The sequence below is a fragment of the Notothenia rossii genome (genome assembly GCF_949606895.1).
Source record: "Notothenia rossii genome assembly, chromosome: 8".
Classification (NCBI taxonomy): Eukaryota; Metazoa; Chordata; class Actinopteri; order Perciformes; family Nototheniidae; genus Notothenia; species Notothenia rossii.
Window position 1 is genome coordinate 56,583,559 of NC_136906.1, and position 8,687 is coordinate 56,592,245.

Here is an 8,687-nt window from a genome sequence, read left to right on the forward strand (position 1 = left end):
CCTGTTTTGTTTAATGTATACCACGTTTATCTAGGCCCTTTTTGTTTTGTTTTATGTATACATGTCACACTGTGGGAAACGATATTTCTGGATGTATAACACATGTAGAATTTTTGACAATAAAGCTGAATTTGACTTTTGCGTGCTTGCATATTTTAACAAAGCTTTTAATTTTAGCCACACTGAATTTAACTAGAAGTCATGGCTGTGTCAATTACCAGTCTCATATCGTTTTACAAAGATGACAAGAAGAGTGTAGATAGAGGAGAGAACCACTACAAGTCAGGACACGTTACAGTGCAGCCTAGATCAATCAATCAATCAATCAATGTTTATTTATATAGCCCAATATCACAAATGTTACATTTGTCTCAGTGGACTTCACAGTTTGTACAGAATATCAGTATGACAATACGACACCCTCTGTCCTTAGACCCTCACATCGTACAAGGAAAAACTTCCAGAGAAAACCCACAGTTTAAAGGGAAAAATGGGAGAAACCTCAGGGAGAGCAACAGAGGAGGGATCCCTCTCCCAGGACGGACAGACGTGCAATAGATGCCGTGTGTAAATTGAAAAGATAATACATTTGCAACATAGGTAGTCCAAATGTTTTGAAATGCATGTGTGTATAATAAAAAGATGAATCCACGAGGATATCCATCCAGGACTTATGATCCAGGACCGCAGCCACGACTCAAGATCCAGGACTCGCAATCCATGACACAGGACCGCAGGATCATCCATGACTCCGGATCCCGGCGTATATAGACACCAAAAAGAAAGAAATTTGGGGAAGCTGGGTTAATCGGAACATGAGAGTACACAGGTATAGACAGAGAGAAGGAAGAAGTAAGATGTCCCCCGACAAACTAAGCCTATATCAGCAAAACTAGGGGCTGAATCTAATCAGCCCTAACTATAAGCTTTATCAAAAAGGAAGGTCTTAAGCGCACTCTTAAAAACGGATAGGGTGTCTGCCGTCCGAACACAAACTGGAAGCTGATTCCACAAAAGTGGAGCTTGATAAGAAAAGGCTCTGGCTCCCATTGTACTTTTAGAGACTCTAGGAACAACCAACAACCCTGCATTCTTGGAACGCAATGCCCTAGTAGGACAATAGGGTATAATGAGTTCTTTAAGGTAAGATGGCGCCTGCCCATTAAGGGCTTTGTAGGCGAGAAGAAGAATTTTAAATTCTATCCTGTGTTCTATAGGGAGCCAGTGTAAGGCAGCCAGAACAGGAGTAATGTGGTCCCTTTTCCTAACTCTGGTTAGTACACGAGCTGCAGCATTTTGAATCAGCTGAAGCGACTTGACTGACTTCTTGGTACACCCTGATAATAAGGAGTTACAATAATCCAGCCTTGAAGTAACAAATGCATGGACTAGTTTCTCTGCATCGTTTTGAGGCAAGATATGCCTGATTTTTGCAATGTTACGTAGATGGAAGTAGGCGGTCCTTGAAATTGATTTTATGTGGGCGTTAAAGGATAAATCCTGATCAAATATAACACCAAGATTCCTTACAGTCTCACTGGAGGCCAAATTAATGCCATCCATAGTTAATATATCTTTAGATAATTTGTTTCGTAGATTCTTCGGGCCAAGTACAATAACTTCAGTTTTGGTCGTGTTTAACATCAAAAAATTTAAGGTCATCCACGTTTTTAAGTCCTTGAGGCAGTCTTGAATTTTATTTAGATGATTAATTTCATCAGGCTTGATTGATAAATATAGTTGAGTATCATCCGCATAACAATGAAAGTTTACAGAATGATTCCTTATAATATTGCCTAACGGAAGCATATATAGGGTGAACAAAATAGGTCCAAGCACTGAGCCCTGTGGCACTCCATGGCTAACTTTGGTTTGCATGGAAGATTCATCGTTGACACGTACAAACTGAGAGCGTTCAGATAGATAAGACCTAAACCAGCCTAAAGCAGTTCCCTGTATGCCAACTAAGTGCTCTAGTCTTTGCAATAGGATATCATGGTCGATAGTATCAAATGCAGCACTAAGATCGAGTAAGACAAGAATAGAGACAAGTCCCTTGTCAGAGGCTATTAGAATGTCATTTGTGACTTTAACCAGAGCTGTCTCTGTGCTATGTTGTGTTCTAAAGCCAGACTGAAAATCTTCAAATAAATCATAGTTTCTTAAGTAATCACACAGCTGTTTTGCGACTGCTTTCTCAAGAATTTTTGAGAGGAACGGAAGATTAGAAATAGGTCTATAGTTGGCTAAAACCTCTGGATCGAGGTTGTGCTTTTTAAGAAGCGGTTTTATCACTGCTACTTTGAATGATTTTGGAACATAGCCTGATAATAAAGACATATTCATAATATTTAATAAAGAAGTGCTAATTAATGGAAAAACTTCTTTTAACAGCTTAGTTGGAATCGGGTCTAAGATACACGTTGATGGTTTAGAAGAGAGAATCATTGAATTTAATTGTTCAAGGTTTATGGCTGAAAAGCATTCTAGTTTACTATCTAGTGTAATATTATTAGAACTTACGTTTCCGGGAGCTGTTGATAACACTATACTGGTCAAAGGCAAGAGGTCATTGATTTTGTTTCTAAGAGTAACAATTTTATCGTTAAAAAAGCACATAAAATCATTACTACTGAGTGCTATGGGAATAGAAGGCTCAGTCGAGCTGTGGCTCTCTGTCAGCCTGGCTACAGTGCTGAAAAGAAATCTTGCATTATTCTTATTCTCATCTATTAGTGAAGAGTAGTATGCTGCTCTCGCTTTACGCAGTGCTTTCTTATATTCATTGAGAGTAATATGCCAAATTAAACGAGATTCTTCAAGTTTAGTGGAACGCCATATCCTTTCAAGTTGTCTCGACTTTTGCTTTATTTTGCGGGTTTGGGCATTATGCCATGGAGCTAATCTATGTTGTTTTATTTTCTTCTTTTTCAAAGGAGCAACAGAGTCTAATTTTATTCGCAGCGCATCTGTAGCACTATCAACAACATGATCAATTTGGGGTGGTGTACATTTTGTATAAGTTTCCTCCCCTACATGCAGACATGCTATCGAGTTAAGTATTGGTGGAATCTCTTCCTTAAATTTGGCTATAGCACTAACAGATAGGTTTCTGCTGCAGGAGCTTTTGGCTAATGCTTTGTAGTCTAGTAACAGTACTTCAAAAGTTACTAAGAAATGGTCGGATAAAGCAGGATTATGCGGTTCGACTAATAGTTGCTCAATTTCAATACCATAAGTCAGAACAAGGTCAAGAGTGTGATTATAGCAGTGGGTTGGTTTATTTACACTCTGACAGAAACCAACAGAATCTAATATAGAGTTAAATGCAACAGTAAGGCTATTTTTATCATCGTCAACATGAATATTAAAGTCACCTACGATAATTACTTTATCTGTTTTAAGTACCAAAGCTGATAAAAACTCAGAGAATTCTGATAAGAATTCTGAATAAGGACCTGGTGCACGGTACACTGTAACAAATAAGATTGGCTGCAAAGTTTTCCAGGTCGGATGCGTAAGACTGAAAATGAGGCTTTCAAAGGAGGTATAATTTAATTTTTGTTTAGTATTGATAAGTAAACTTGAGTCAAAGATTGCTGCAACTCCACCTCCTCGGCCCGTGCCTCGGGCAATATGAGTATTGATATGGCTGGGTGGAGTGGCCTCATTTATGCTGACATATTCTTCATGTCTCAACCAAGTTTCAGTGAGACAGCATATATCAATATTATAATCTGATATTAAATCATTTACCAGTATTGCTTTAGATGCTAGAGATCTTATGTTTAAGAGACCACATTTAATCTTCCTGTTTTGTTGCACTGTAGTAGTTGTTACATTTACTTTTATTAGGTTATTATGTATGACACCTCTATTAGGTTTTACCTTAAATTGTCCTTGGGCAGACACACACACCGTTAATATTGGGTATTTTATTGGGGTCGGGATTCCTATGGATGACTGCCTAGGAGAGAGCGCAGAGAAGCGTGTAAGACTGCGACTCTGCCTCCTGGTCTCAACTCCAGTTTGTCATGGATTAAGTCCACAGAGCCCTGAAATGTTTGCCGAAATGAGATTTGCACCTTCCAAAGTAGGATGAATGCCGTCTCTCTTAATCAGACCAGGTTTTCCCCAGAAGGCTGTCCAATTATTCACGAAGCCCACATTGTTTGCTGGGCACCACCAAGACAACCAGCGCTGAAATGATGACATGCGGCTATACATGTCATCATTGATCAGATTGGGGAGGGGACCAGAGAAGATTACGGTGTCCGACATTGTTTTAGCATAACTACACACCGACGCCACATTAAGTTTGGTGCATTCTGATTGGCGTAAACGAACATCATTACCACCGACGTGAATAACAATCCTACTGTATTTACGTTTATTTTTAGCCAGCAGTCTAAGATGCGCCTCAACGTCGCCCGCTCTGGCCCCCGGAATGCATGTGACTGTGGACGCTTCGGTCTCTAAATTCACGTGTCTCATAATAGAGCTACCAATAACCAGAGTTGGCTTCTCAGCGGGTGTCTCGCTGAGTGGGGAATATCTGTTAGATACGTGAACGGGTTGGTGGGGACCTGCGGGTTTCGCGTTATGCCCCTTCTGAACAGTCACCCATTCTCCCTGCTGCTCGGGAGTTGCCGGGGGACGGCTAAGAGGAGCTACCTTTTGCCGGTCCGCACCGGCTAACATGGGCTTTACTGTAGCTGAGTTATTTTCTAAGATGCGGAGCCGGGCTTCTATGGCTATGATTCCCGCCTCCAACCTAACAACTATACTACATTTAACACATGTATCGGTACCAGTAAAGGAGGTAGGGAAGTAACCAAACATGAGACAGTTAGAGCAGGAAATAGCACCCGAGGGTGGGGAAAGAGCCATGGCTAGCTATCAAGCTAAAGTAGCTACCGTTAGCAAACCCGAAAAGAGTGTAGGCAACTGTGGAGTTACAGTCGCTAAGAGAAGGAGAGTTTGTGAGTGCTTAAGCTGTAGTAACGTGTGATTACAACGTCAGGCAGTTGCCGTGATCAAGAGTTTTAAAACGATCGATTAAGTTAAGATAACAAGCTATCAGCAACAGAACAGGCACACGGGATACCCGGAGATGACAACAACAACCGGAAGTTACAACATGCTTACCGCAATAGTGGTCCGTGTAGAAACCAGGATGAAGGTGTGCTTACCGGTGTTGTCAGGGCTAGCATGAGGGACAAGGTTTATAGTGTTGGTGAGTAGTGATAGCAAGAGTACCGTTAACCTAGAGTTAATTTATTCACATTAATTCCCATCAACAAATCAATTGTATGTGTCACATGAAATCTTTATTAGGCAAGGCGAGGCAAGTTTATTTATATAGCACTTTTCAACACAAGGCAATTCAAAGTGCTTTACAAAAAATGAAAGACATTCAGAAAATGGCATTTAAAATCAGTCATTAAATAGAAAAGCTAATAAAATAAACATTAAAAGAAAAAATACATGGATAAAAGTTACAGCGCAGTCTAAGATATGAATAGTTCAATTAAAAGCAGCGACAAAAAGAAAAGTCTTCAGCCTGGATTTAAAAGTAGTAAGAGTTGCAGCGGACCTGCAGGTTTCTGGGAGTTTGTTCCAGATATTTGGAGCATAATAACTGTACGCTGCTTTACCATGTTTAGTTCTGACTCTGGGGACAGAAAGCTGACCAGTCCCTGAAGACCTGAGAGATCTGGATGGTTCATCATTTAGCAGGAGGTCAGAAATGCATTTTGATCCTAAACCATTCAGTGCTTTATAAACAGCAGCAGTATTTTGAAATCTATTCTTTGACACACAGGAAGCCAGTGTAAAGACTTCAGAACTGGAGCGATGTGATCCACTTTCTTAGTGTTGGTAAGGACTCGAGCAGCGGTGTTCTGAATCAGCTGCAGCTTTCTAATAGATTTTTTATGTGAAGACACCATTGCAGTAGTCCAGTCTACTGAAGATAAAAGCATGGACACGTTTTTCCAAATCTTGCTGTGATATTAGTCTTTTAATCCTAGATATGTTCTTTAGGTGATAGTAATCTGATTTAGTAACTGTTTTAATGTGACTGTTGAAACCAATAACTAATTTAACCCGCTGACAAGAGAGCCCACCTCCGAAGATCGTGACTGGCTGAGGACGGGGGCAGGTTCTCAGGAATTTCTTGGCTTCTCTCCCCCGAGCCAGAAGAGGAACACTACAGCTTGGAAACACTTACTGTTCCTGAAATGATCAAATCTGTTGGGCATCAGGGACCTGAGGCAATTGTGGCAAGCATGGCATTGTCTGAAGAACAACAGAGGGCAATTCAGGTGGCTACCACTGGTCAGCGAACCAGCCCAAACTGGCATTTGTTCAGGAAAGGAAGGTTGACTGCCAGCAACTTTGGAGATGTCCTGAGGTCAAAGCGTGTGACTGCTTCCTTTATTGCCAGGGTGCTAGGGCAGGGGTCTGCAACCTTTTTGACCAAAAGAGCCATTTTGCTCCTTTTTCCCCAAACATTTTTTGTCTGGAGCCACAAAACATATTTCATAGCTTGATAGCTAAGTTGTATTTATTGTTATATCAGACAAAAACTACAGTTTTTTTGCATTTATTAGGCTATTTATTACATTATATAAAACTGTTAACCTCTAATAAGAAACAAAGAACTCCTATAAGGAGAATTACAAATAATACACAGGCCTACTTTAAAATAAATTAAACACAGCACTTGGGGAGTCCTCTGCACATTTGAAGGGGAAAAAAATATTATTAAAATGGGCCCACTTTGAAATAAATAAAACATATAGCTGCACCCTAAAACGAGTTAAAGGTAGGGTAGGTAAGAATGGAGAAACCAGCTCGTGTGCGCTAGAATTTGAAAATACACAACCGGAAAAAATAGGCCTCTTCCTTCAGACTTTCTTACAGATTCCCTCCTCCAAGACACACGAACGCGCATCATCAAGGAGGCCACGAGATAAATTTGTGCACAGATGGAAGGCTGACAGGCAGGTAGGCCATCCAGTTATTTTAGCCGGGTCGGCTAAAATGATTGGTCGTGCTTTTTACAGCGCTACGGCTTCCAGAGATTAATTTTTGTATGTATTTATTGTCAAAGCATTTAATATATTCATTGCTATCGGGACGTTAATAGCATTCCATGGAATATAACAAAAAGTGTTTTCTGAAATAAATTACATACCCCATTGAATTATGACTGAAGATTGTCAGCTGTCTTCCTCTCCCTTGTTGTTCCTCGATAGGTAAAGGCTGCAGCACCGTTGACAACTTCTCTCTACATATCAAACATACCGGTAAACCAGCATCGTTTGCTGTGAAAGCATATAACTCTGTCCACACAGAATTCAATCCTGTGTTCCTCCGGTACTTTTCTTTGATTTATCCATAGTTCGCTCATCGAGCCGAGGGTCCCCGCGCGAGCGCCTCCAAGAAAAGGCGCTCGCGCGGGACCGTAGCAGGATGTGACGCATATTTTAATTGACCTAATTAAAACCGTTTTGTTTTTTATTTATGTGTCACAGTATCACCTCAAAATACAAAATACGAAACATTTTCAACCATGCAACAAAATATAAATAGTCCTACAAATACTTTTATTTTATTTCCTTCTTATTTTTGTCGAAGCTCAAGGGAGCCAGACCAGAGGGCTTAAAGGGCCGCATGCGGCCTGTGTGCCGCGGGTTGCCAACCCCTGTGCTAGGGCAACAACAGGCCCTTGATGGTGTTTTGTCTGTACAGTGGGGGACTATGAATGAATTTGAGGGCGTCAGGGCATTCACCACTGCAACCCAGATGCAGGTCCATGAGTCAGATTTGTCGCTCTCCCTATCAGGATTGTTGGGGGCATCTCCAGATGGTCTGGTAGGGTCTTCCGCTGTGCTGGAGGTAAAGTGTCCCTACGGAGCCAGGGAAATGACAATTAGTGAAGCATTGCAAATCAAGGGCTTCTGTGTCAGTAAGGAAGGAGAAACATTCAGCCTGCGTGAGGAACATCCTTACTGGCACCAAGTGCAAGGTCAGCTTCACCTCACTGCAAGGAAGAAGAAATAAAAAAATGGTGAATTGTTTTTAATTTACATTTACTCGCCTTTGCAATGTTGTGGTTGTTAGAGTGTTAGGTTTCCTGTCAGCTCGTCTGTTGGGAAGATATAAAATATTAGTTTCATGGAAGTCACACCGTCACATATACTGTAAGAGCATTAAGACATACAGTACATAGGCTAAAACAAAACATCTAAAGATATAACTTTGCACTTTGATAAGTCTCGTGAACATTTTCACTATTTTGACATTTTTATAGATGAAAATTGAACTAAAGAAATAAATGGTAGATTAATCCATATTGAAAATCGGTGTCAGCTGCTACACTAATTATAATAGTTATATTTCTTAATTAATTAAGATAATATATTACTGTATTGATCCCAATTTGGGAAATGTTTATGTTGCAGCAGCATAACAAGAAAAACAAAATATAAGTTATTAAATATACAAAAGCATGTGAGGGATGGAATATTAAATTGAATATAAATGTAAAATGTACATGTCATTTTACATCCAAGAGAAGCTATGGAGCAGAGAGTTCTCTGCCAGCCAGAGGTGATTTGTTATTAGTTCAATATGTCAAACTGATTTCCCTGACTACAATCTTTAGTTACATGGTGAAA